We start from the raw sequence: 10,711 nt of genomic DNA, 5'->3' as shown, positions 1-10,711 counted from the left end.
CTCAATTGCCAGTGTCATAATTCTGCTCAGTTGGGGTGATTTTCTTAGAATAAAAGGCTATGTGATGTCGCTTAGGTTTATCCCTGAAATGCTGAGAGAGTACCCCTCCCACTCCTGTCTCTGAGGTGTCTACCTCTCTGATGAATGGTTTAGTTGGGTTTGGGTGCTGAAGTATGGGAGCTGTTGTGAAGGCGGTCTTGAGCTGGTTGAAGCCTTCTTTGGCAGCTGGGTTCCACTGGAGATGTTGTAGCCCCTTCTTTAGCAGGGTGGTGAGAGGAGCGGTGATCATGCTGAACCCTTGGATGAAGCAATGATAAAAATTTGCAAACCCCAGGAAGCATTGCAGTTCCATCATGGTAGTGGGTGTGGGCCAGGAGGTGACTGCCGAGACTTTGCTATGGTCCATGCTTACTCCTTCTGCACTGATGATGTACCCAACAATGGAGATCTGGTGAACATGAAATTCACACTTTTCTGCTTATACATAGAGGTGATTTTCCAATAATCCGGTGAATACTGACCTTACATGTTCGTGATGTGAGCTCTCGGCGGGGGAGTAGATTAGAATATCGTCTATGGAAGCAATGATGAATCATCCCAGCATGTCTCTGAGTATGTCACTGATCAAATAATGGAAGATGCTGGGAGCACAAGAAAGTCCATAAGGCATGACAAAATATTCAAAGTGCCCAGATGTTGGACTAAAGGTGGTCTTCCATTCATCGTCTTTCTGAATTCTGACCAGGTTGTAAGCACTTCGAAGGTCCAGCTTGGTGAATATTCTCACTGACCTGAGCTGTTCCTAGGCCAACAGAATCAGGGGAAGCAAATAGGGGTATTTGACTGTGCTCTAGTTTAAACCTCAGTAGTAGATGCAGGGGTGAAGACTGCCTCCTTCCTTTTCCACAAAGAAGAAGCTGGCTGAAGCTGGAGACATGGATGGCCTAATGTACCCCTGTTGTAGTGCCTCCTGTACATACTCCTCCATGGCAGCTTGTTCAGTGGTGGACAGAGGATATATGTCAGGCATCACCAAATGGAGGACCTCGGTCCGGATCCGGACCCAGTGATGGTTCTGTCCGGACCCGTGACCAATGGTAAATTCACGAGATTAAGTAATTTTCATGAAGCATTATTTTGGACGGTCATGGCTCTTGACTCCAGTTAATACGACAATAGCTTCACTCAGTTGAGCCAATAAAATCGTTAGTTTACCCAGTGCACCAAAGCAGAGCAACAAGCAGAGAGGAAGAGAGTTAAGTTAAGAGACAACCGACCGAGACAACATGGCTTGCTCCAAAAGGCGGCGGAAAGTAGACAAGGAAAATCGTTGTTTTAAAGACGAATGGACGGAGAAATATATGTTCATTCTTCTGGCGAGCAGTTCAAAACCAGTGTGCCTCATATGCTCCGAAAACGTGGCATTAATTAAAAGCGGCAACATGAAGCGCCACTACAAAATGAAGCACAGCGCTTTTGAGCAAAGTTATCCCCTGAAGTCCGAGCTGAGGGCACGCAAAATAACCCAACTGCAAGCACAGTATGACAGGTCTACCTGACTCATCACACATATATTTACAGCCCAGCAACATGCAAACGAATGTTCCTTAAAAGTAGCGTGGATTTTGGGGCAACGTAAACACATTGGAGTATGTTCCCTGGTCTAATCAAAGTAGCACTGCACACCTTGACTATGTTTGGATCAACTTACAGCTGTGAGTCAGCTTTTTCCACTATGAACATTGTCAAAACCAAGTACCATTCTAGTCTCAACAATGAACACCTACATATCTGCATGAGAATGGCACTCCAACCAAGATTTAAATTACTGGCAGGTCAGCCACATGCCCGTTTATTCTCATTAAGAAGAGTAAAAGAAGAATTAAAAGAGAAAAGTTCAAAGAAAAACGTTCTGTTTGCATTTCCCCCCCAAAAAGCCACTTGTTTTCTGAAGATGTGGACTTTTTTTCTTGAAAAGTAGGCCCTCATTTTTTTAGGCTGGGACCTCCTCCTTATTTTAAGAACAAAGAAGAGAAAATGTTAAGTCAATGCTCTGTTTGCACTTTTTAGTTAATGTTTTCTGAGTTGACTTTTTTACTTGAAGTGTAGGCCTTCAATTCTTCAGGTTGGGACCTCTTTAATTTAAGAGAAAAAGGAGTTATTCCACTCTGTTTGCACTTTTTTATTTATTTTATTCTGAGGTTTCTGTTTTCTTTAATCTAAAATAAAGGCCTTGAATTTATTTTCCTGGGACTACTTTTATTTATGGTAAAAGAGATAGTTGTGCACTCAGTTCATTTCCTGCATTGGAAATGAACAATAAATATTATTGAAACCATATGAAAATGTGGACATAGGGGAAGGCTATAAGACACAAGCTGGGCTTCGGTTCGGACCTTCTACTTGGACAAAATGTAATAACTGGACCTCAGTGACTTTTAATTGAATACCCCTGATATATGTGATTGTGAGATGGAGTCGTACCTGGGAGGAGGTCAATGGCACAGCCATAGTTTTTGGTGAGGAGGCAGGTCACTAGCCTTATCCTTGCTGAAAACTTCCTTATGGTCATGATAACAGAGAGGAGCATTGTCCAAGGTACTTGGCAGTGGGCTCTCCACAGAGTTGGACAAAAGAGAGACTTGTGGAAGTTTCAGGCAGTTCTGGAAGCAGAATGGGGACAATTGCAGAATTTCTCTGTGTTGCCAGGATATTAGGGGATTATGAAGCTGGAGCCACGGGAACCCCAAGATGAGAGCATGCTGAGTTGAGTAAGTAACCAACAAGGTGGTGTGTTCTACATGAAGTGCCCCAACCTGGATTTCAAGAGGTAACATACGTGTTGCCATGAGCCCATCACCGATGGGAACCCCATCGATGGCCTTAAGGTTCACTGGTCATTGAAGTTCTTCCATGGGCAGGTTGTACTTCTGAATGATCTCGATACTGATGAAGTTCCCATCTGCCCCGAGTCTATGAAGGCAGAGAGAACATGGATTGAGTCTGGTAGCTTTAACAGCACTAGCATCTTGAGAGAATACAGTGTGTGAATAAATTCATGACTCACCAGGCTGGACGGACAGATTTCCTGATGGGTGAGACCCTCCCTTTTAGGGTTTGATGGGCAAATGGGACACTTGGCTATCAGATGGCCAAACTCACCACAGTAGAAACACATCCCTTCAAGATGCCTCCTATCCATCTCTGCATGTTGCAAGCAAGCATGGGAGACCTCTTGATTGATTGATTGATTGATTGATTGATTGATTGATTGATTGATTGATTGATTGATTGATTGATTGATTGATTGATTGATTGAGGAACTTTATTAATCCCCAAGGGGGAAATTGAACGCCACCTGACCATACATACAACACATAACAGTAAGACAGGACAACCACATCATAAATAGAAGGAGAAATATAAATAGATAAAGATATAAAAAATAAAAACAGTTCATCATAAAACTCCCAAAGAATCACAGCAATTTTCTAAAACTGCCATTAAAAGCGCAGTTGAATACTTACAAGATTAAAAGTACTTAGCAGTTTTTGTTAAGAAGTCTTATCGCTGCAGGAATAAAAGACCTCCTAAACCGTTCAGTGGAGCAATTGGGTAGAAGGAGCCTTTGACTCCTTCCACTCCTCACAAATAGGCTGTACAGTGGGGTGATCATCTTTCAACATGACACTGTTCACCTTCCTCATCACCCGCTCCTCTAGAATTTGCTCAACTGTACTCAAACATATACCTGTGATGGACCCTGCTTTCTTAATAAGCTTATTTAATTTGTTCCTGTCCTCCAGTGTTATGTTTCCTCCCCAGCATACAACAGCATAAAATAAAACACTTGCCACAATTCCATGATAAAATATGTTTAAGATTGGTCTCCCCAAATCAAAAGATCTCAACTTTCTAAGAAAAAACAGTCTGGATTGGGCCTTCTTAAAAATAATATTACTGTTCATCTTCCAATCCAGTTTGTTATCAAGGTGGATGCCAAGGTATTTGAATGATGTCACAACATCTACTGGGCGATCATTAATAAGTATTGTGACTGGCACATTTCTTTTTTTCCTGAAATCAATGATTAGCTCCTTGCACTTGTCAACATTTAAAATAAGATGGGCAGCTTCACACCAGCTAACAAAGCTATCCACCTCTGCCTGGTATATTGCATAGTTGTCTTTATTAATATATCCCACCAAGGCAGAGTCATCTGAAAATTTCTGAAGATGACAAGAGGAGCTACTATGTCTGCAGTCAGAGGTGTATAAAGTAAATAAAAAAGGAGATAACACCGTTCCTTGTGGTGCCCCTATGTTTGTCTTAATAGTCTCAGAAGTGCTATTTTGTATTCTTACATATTGCGGTCTACATGTGAGGTAGTCAGTGATCCAACCTACAGTGGATTTGTGAAGATTAAAACCATAAAGCTTTTTGGCTAAAATGTGAGGTTGTAGGGTATTAAAAGCACTAGAAAAATCAAAAAACATTATTCTCACAGAAGCAGCAGAGGTCTCCAAATGGCTGTACACCCTGTGCAACAAATAAATAAGAGCATCATCCATACCAACACCCTCCCGGTAAGCAAATTGCAGCGGGTCCTGAAAGGCACTGACCTGTGCCCTCAGGTGCCCCAGTATTGTCCTCTCAAAGCACTTCATGACATGGGAGGTCAAGGCAATAGGTCTCAAGTCTTTAAGAGCCTTGGCATTGGGTTTCTTAGGCACTGGTACAATACAGGATGTTTTCCATATAGCAGGGACTTTTGAGACAGACAAGGACAAGGTAAACAAATAATGTAAAACATCACACAACTGATCAGCACATACTTTAAGGACACGTGGCATGATCCCATCTGGACCAGGGGCCTTATTTACATTAAGCTTTCTTAACTGAGAGCGTACCTCCTCAACAGTAATGGTTACTGGAGGATAGAGAGATGGATGCCCCTCTTCCTCCTGTAAAGGTGTAATGTAATGCGCTGGTATGTGATGATCAGTTGAGTTCACAGTGCAATCAAATCTTGCATAAAAAAGGTTAGCCTCATCAGGTGTGAATGTTTCCCCATTCAGGTTGCTAGTGACAGGACCAAACCCTGTTATTGATTTAAGTCCATTCCATAAACCTTTGGTGTCACACTCCTGTAGTTTATTCTCAACTCTGTCCTTGTATTTATTCTTTCCTTGCCTAATGGCAACCTTTACATTCTTTTGTGCCACTCTGATCCTGTCCTTGTTCTTACTCATGAAGGCAGCTTTCTTTTCATTAATTGCATCCTTAATGTCCTTAGTAATCCATGGTTTATTGTTAGAATAAAGTTTTATAGTTTTACATGGGATAAGCAAATCCGTACAGAATTTAATATAATCAGTAACACAGTCAGTCACACAATCCACCTCTTTAGAGTCTTCATCATAGAAAACAGACCAATCGGTACACTCCAGACAGTCTTGCAAATCCTGACACGCCCCCTTTGACCATACATGCACTGTTTTTGTAGAAACAGGCTGTCTACGAGCCAAAGTGGTGTACTTGGAGGAAAGGAGCACTAGATTATGGTCCGACCTCCCAAGTGGAGGGAGGTCAGTAGATTTGTAGCTGTCTTTAATATTTGCATAAAAAAGGTCAATAGTTTTTTCGCCCCTCGTTGGGCAGTTGACAAACTGCCTAAATGAGGGCAGCGACGCGGAGAGGGTACAGTGATTAAAATCACCATTAATCACAACGAGAGCGTCCGTTGTGTGACTCTGAAGTTCATGGACAACTCTTGATATCGAGTCAGTTGCCAATTTAGCATTGGCAGATGGTGGGATGTATGTTACGATTACAATGACATTCATAAACTCCCGTGGAAGGAAATAGGGTCTGCAACTCACCGCCAGTAGTTCAATGTTTGGGTCACACACTCTGTGCTTTTCCGTAATGTGTCCAGGATGACACCACTGATTGTTAACGTACAGGCAGACACCACCGCCCGATTTCTTGCCTGCCTTCTCAGGATCCCTATCATGTCGGATCATTGTAAATCCATCCATTTCCATATAAGCCGTAGTAATGCAATCCGTAAGCCAAGTTTCCGTAAAGCACAGAAGGCTGCACTGTCGGTATAGTCTGTCATACCTCACCAGCAACGCTAATTCATCAACTTTGTTGACTATGGAGCGCACGTTTCCCATAATCACAGACGGGAGAACAGGCTTGTGCTTCATGTGTCTGTTTCGAACCTTTACACCACTGCGTCGGCCTCTTTTCCTCCGTTTCATCTCCGGGGGTAAATCCCATTTTGGACAGTCATCGTTGATCATTGTATCCCGAATGCTGCACAACTCTCCCACAGTGTAGGAGATAACCGCGGCCGTATCAGCCACTCCGAGACATTGTATTCCAAAACGGATACATCCACTCCACAAAATAAACCACAGTAGCACACATATGTTCACCTTAAGTCCAAACATGTTGCTTGTGATTTTTGACGTTAAACAATGAACTGTGTTTGAGAAACAAGACTGACAAACAAACGATCACTCTACAGGTAGCAAGTCGCCGACAGGGCAGGCGCCACCTCCATCAGAGTCTGGGATGCTGGAGTAGGAGGAAGGGCTGGAGGTGACTGTAACAAGGGCCAGTTTCTAAGGAGGTGGTCTAGGTGGACGGCCAAATTGATGAGGGAGTCAAAAGTGAGTTGTTTATCGTGGCATGCCAGTTCAGTGAGCACGTCAGGGTGCAGACCCTGGCGAAAAGTGACCTTGAGATTGGCCTCATTCCAGTTACTTCTGGCTGCTAGCATGTGGAATTCTAGTGCATAGTCAGCCACTCTCCTATCTCCCTGTCTGATGGTTAGCAGATTCTCACCAACTTCCACACCCTCCGGCTGATGATCAAAAACTCGCTTGAACAGTTTGATAAATCAATCATAGGAGGTGGTGTGTTCACCCCAATGCTCCTAAACAGCACTAGTCCACTGCAAAGCTTTCCCTGTGAGGAGATTGAGGAATTGAGCAATCTTCTGCTCCTCTGTAGCTCCAGTGAGGGTCGTGAAATATAGTGAGCATTGAAGAAGAAATCTTTTACAGTCTGAAACTTCCCCAGAATACTTTGCGGGTTGTGGAACCATCAGGGCTGCACCAGCAGAGGACGAGAGGCATGTCAGGATGGCCTACAAAACAACAGCTGTTAATTGCAACATTCTATTGTTAAGTTCGCATCTCATTTGCTGATGTTCTCCTAACAGTCAACCCTGAGCATTGAGAGCAGTCTGCTTCACTTTCTCTTCTGCATTCATTGTGGGTGAAATATCCTGTCAGGGTGCAGGCACTTACAGATGCAAGTACAGGAGAGAGCAGGTACATTGCAAACTGGTAACCAAATCCAAAACAGCAATCTGAAGTCGTAGTCGGGGACAGGCAAGGGTCAGTCAATTCACAAACAGAATGTCAAAGGGTAGGTGAGTAAACAAAGTCAGAAATAAACTTAAACAAAGTCAAAAGCATGAGTAGTTGGGCAGAAAGTCAGAAGGCTTGGTATGATCAGGCATGGAGACACAGAATGATACTTCACAGTGAGTGTTTGTAGATGCTGGGCTGATATAGGGAAGTAATTATGGGGAAATTGGAAACAAGTGCGCTTCCTAGTATTCCAGAGATGAGGGGTGCTGTGGTGCTTGGCAGAAGTAGTCGGGAGTGGCCATGTTTGGAGGCTGCTCCGAACTCAGGTTTTCAGTGCTATTACTGACATACTTTTATCAGGAAAAGATTTTAGAGCTTTGAGTCATGATTGATTGAGCTATATTTGCTAGCTAGCTGACATCTCATCTCATTATCTCTAGCCGCTTTATCCTTCTACAGGGTTGCAGGCAAGCTGGAGCCTATCCCAGCTGACTACGGGCGAAAGGCGGGGTACACCCTGGACAAGTCGCCAGGTCATCACAGGGCTGACACATAGACACAGACAACCATTCACACTCACATTCACACCTACGGTCAATTTAGAGTCACCAGTTAACCTAACCTGCATGTCTTTGGACTGTGGGGGAAACCGGAGCACCCGGAGGAAACCCACGCGGACACGGGGAGAACATGCACTCCACACAGAAAGGCCCTCGCCAGCCCCGGGGCTCGAACCCAGGACCTTCTTGCTGTGAGGCGACAGTGCTAACCACTACACCACCGTGACGCCCCTAGCTGACATCAAGCAGTTTTATTTTAAGTATACGTAGCTAATGTAAGGTAGCAACTGAAAATATAAACAGCACTCAACATTTACACTCAACACCATTTTTTGAGGGAAAAAAGTTGCTGTTCTCCGTGATTTTCATCTGACTCCGACTCTCTTATTCTCATTATTCTGTCATTCTGGCAGTTTGTTGAAAAATGAATGACTAGGTAAACTTAGCAAGATACTTTGAGTGTTAGCTAAGGTTATACAGTCAATAAATTATTATGAAACTGAACTAATATTAGCTGTATTGGTTTATACCAGCACTTCACTTGCATTGGTTTGCAATTTATACAGTATATAATTTTTTAATGAAAATATTCTTCTTCTTCTTCTTCTTTTGGCTGCTCCCGATTAGGGGTCACCACAGCGGATCTTTCATCTCCATTGCTCCCTGTCTTCCGCATCCTTCTCTACCTTACCTGACACTTTCATGTCCTCTCTCACCACATCCATGTATCTCCTCTTTGGCCTTCCTCATTTCCGTGTGCCTGACAGCTCCATCCTCAACATTCTCCTTCCCACATGCTTTGCATCTCTTCTCAGGATGTGCCCATACCATCTCAGTCTCATCTCTCTTAGCTTAATTCCCAAGCTCTCCACATGTGCTGTCCCTCTGATGTGCTCGTTCCTTATCCTGTCCAACCTTGTCACTCCCATCACAAACCTTAACATCCTCAACTCTGCCACCTCCAACTTTGCCTCCTGTCTCTTCATTAAGGGTACGGTCTCCAATCCATACATCACAGCTGGTCTCACTACTGTCTTATACATCTTACCTTTCACTTTTGCTGGGACTTTCCTATCACAAATGACTCCCGAAATCCTTCTCCAACTGCTCCACCCTGCCTGCACTCTCTTTCTCACCTCACTATCGCAGCCCCCATTTTCCTGCACAGTTGACCCCAGGTACTTGAATTCACCAACTTTCTTTACATCTACTCCTTGCATCTTCACTACACTCTCATCCCCATTCTCATTGATGCACATGTATCCTGTTTTGCTACTGCTCACCTTCATTCCTCTTCATTCCAATGCATCCCTCCATCTCTCCAAACCCAACTCAACCTCCTTTCTACTTTCACCACATATCACAATATCCTCCGCAAACTTCATGTTCCATGGTGACTCTTGCCTCACTTCGTCCATCAAGCTATCCATCACTATGGCAAACAAGAAAGGACTCAAAGCAGATCCTTGATGAAGTCCCACCTTCACCTTGAACCATTCAGTTGTTCCAACTCCACACCTCACTGTTGTTTCACTGTTCTCATACATGTCTTGCACCACTCTGATATACTTCTCATTCACTCCACACTTTCTCATACAATACCATAACTCATCTCTCAGCACTCTATCGTATGCCTTCTCTAGGTCTGCAAACACACAATGTAGCTTTCTCTGGCCTTCCCTGTACTTCCATTAACATTCTTAAAGCAAAAATTGCATCCAACATGCTCTTCCTTGGCATAAACCCTTACTGCTGTTCACAGATTGCTACCTCTCTTCTCAATCTCGCCTCCAATACCCTTTCCCCTAACTTCATGGTGTGGCTCATCAATTTTATCCCTCTTTAATTACTGGAGCTCTGTACATCTCCCTTATTCTTGTATATTGGGACTAGCACACTCTTTCTCCATTCATTTGGCATTTTCTCATTCTCTAGGATCTTATTAAACAATCTCGTTAGGAACTCCACAGCCGTCTCACCCAAACATCCCCAAGCCTCAATCAGGATACCATGTGGTCCAACTGCTTTCCCAGTCTTCATTCTTTTCATGGCTCCCCTCACCTCATCCTTACTAACCAACTCTGCTTCCTTATTTGCTGTATCCAACGAATCTGACCTTTTCTCTCTTGGATTCTCCTCATTTAATAAATCCTCAAAGTACTCTTTCCACCTTCTTAATACACTCTCTTTGTTTGTCACCATATTTCCATTTCCATCTTTCATCACTTTTACCTGCTGTACATCCCTTGTGTCCCTGTTTCTCTAAGTAGCTAGTCTGTACAGGTCCTTTTCTCCTTCTTTGGTCCCCAGTCTTTCGTACAACTCCTGGTATGCATCTTCTTTCACCTTCGCTACTGCTCTTTTTGCCTTCTGTCTCATCTCTCTGTATAACCGCCTGCTTTCCTCATCTCTCTGATCATCCCAATGCTTCTTTGCTAGCCTCTTCTCTTTTGTAATTTCCTGCACTTCTTTGTTCTACCACCATGTCTCCTTGTCTTCCTTTCTCCTTCCCGATGACCACCCTAGCACATTCCTTGCTGCCTATCTTACAAGTATAGCAGTAGTATCCCAATCTTCTGGCAGACTTCCATTACCACTCAGTGCTCGTCTCATTTCTTCCCTAAACTCCTTCTGATGATCAACCTCTTTTAGTTTCCACCACTTAATCTTTGGTTCCACTATTTCACGCTTCCTCTTTTTCACTTTCAAGCTCATCCTGCACACAACCACTCGATGTTGTCTAGCTACACTCTCCCCGCC

This window comes from Neoarius graeffei, chromosome 4 (genome assembly GCF_027579695.1).
Source record: "Neoarius graeffei isolate fNeoGra1 chromosome 4, fNeoGra1.pri, whole genome shotgun sequence".
NCBI lineage: Eukaryota > Metazoa > Chordata > Actinopteri > Siluriformes > Ariidae > Neoarius > Neoarius graeffei.
Note: the sequence above shows the minus strand (reverse complement) of the source record.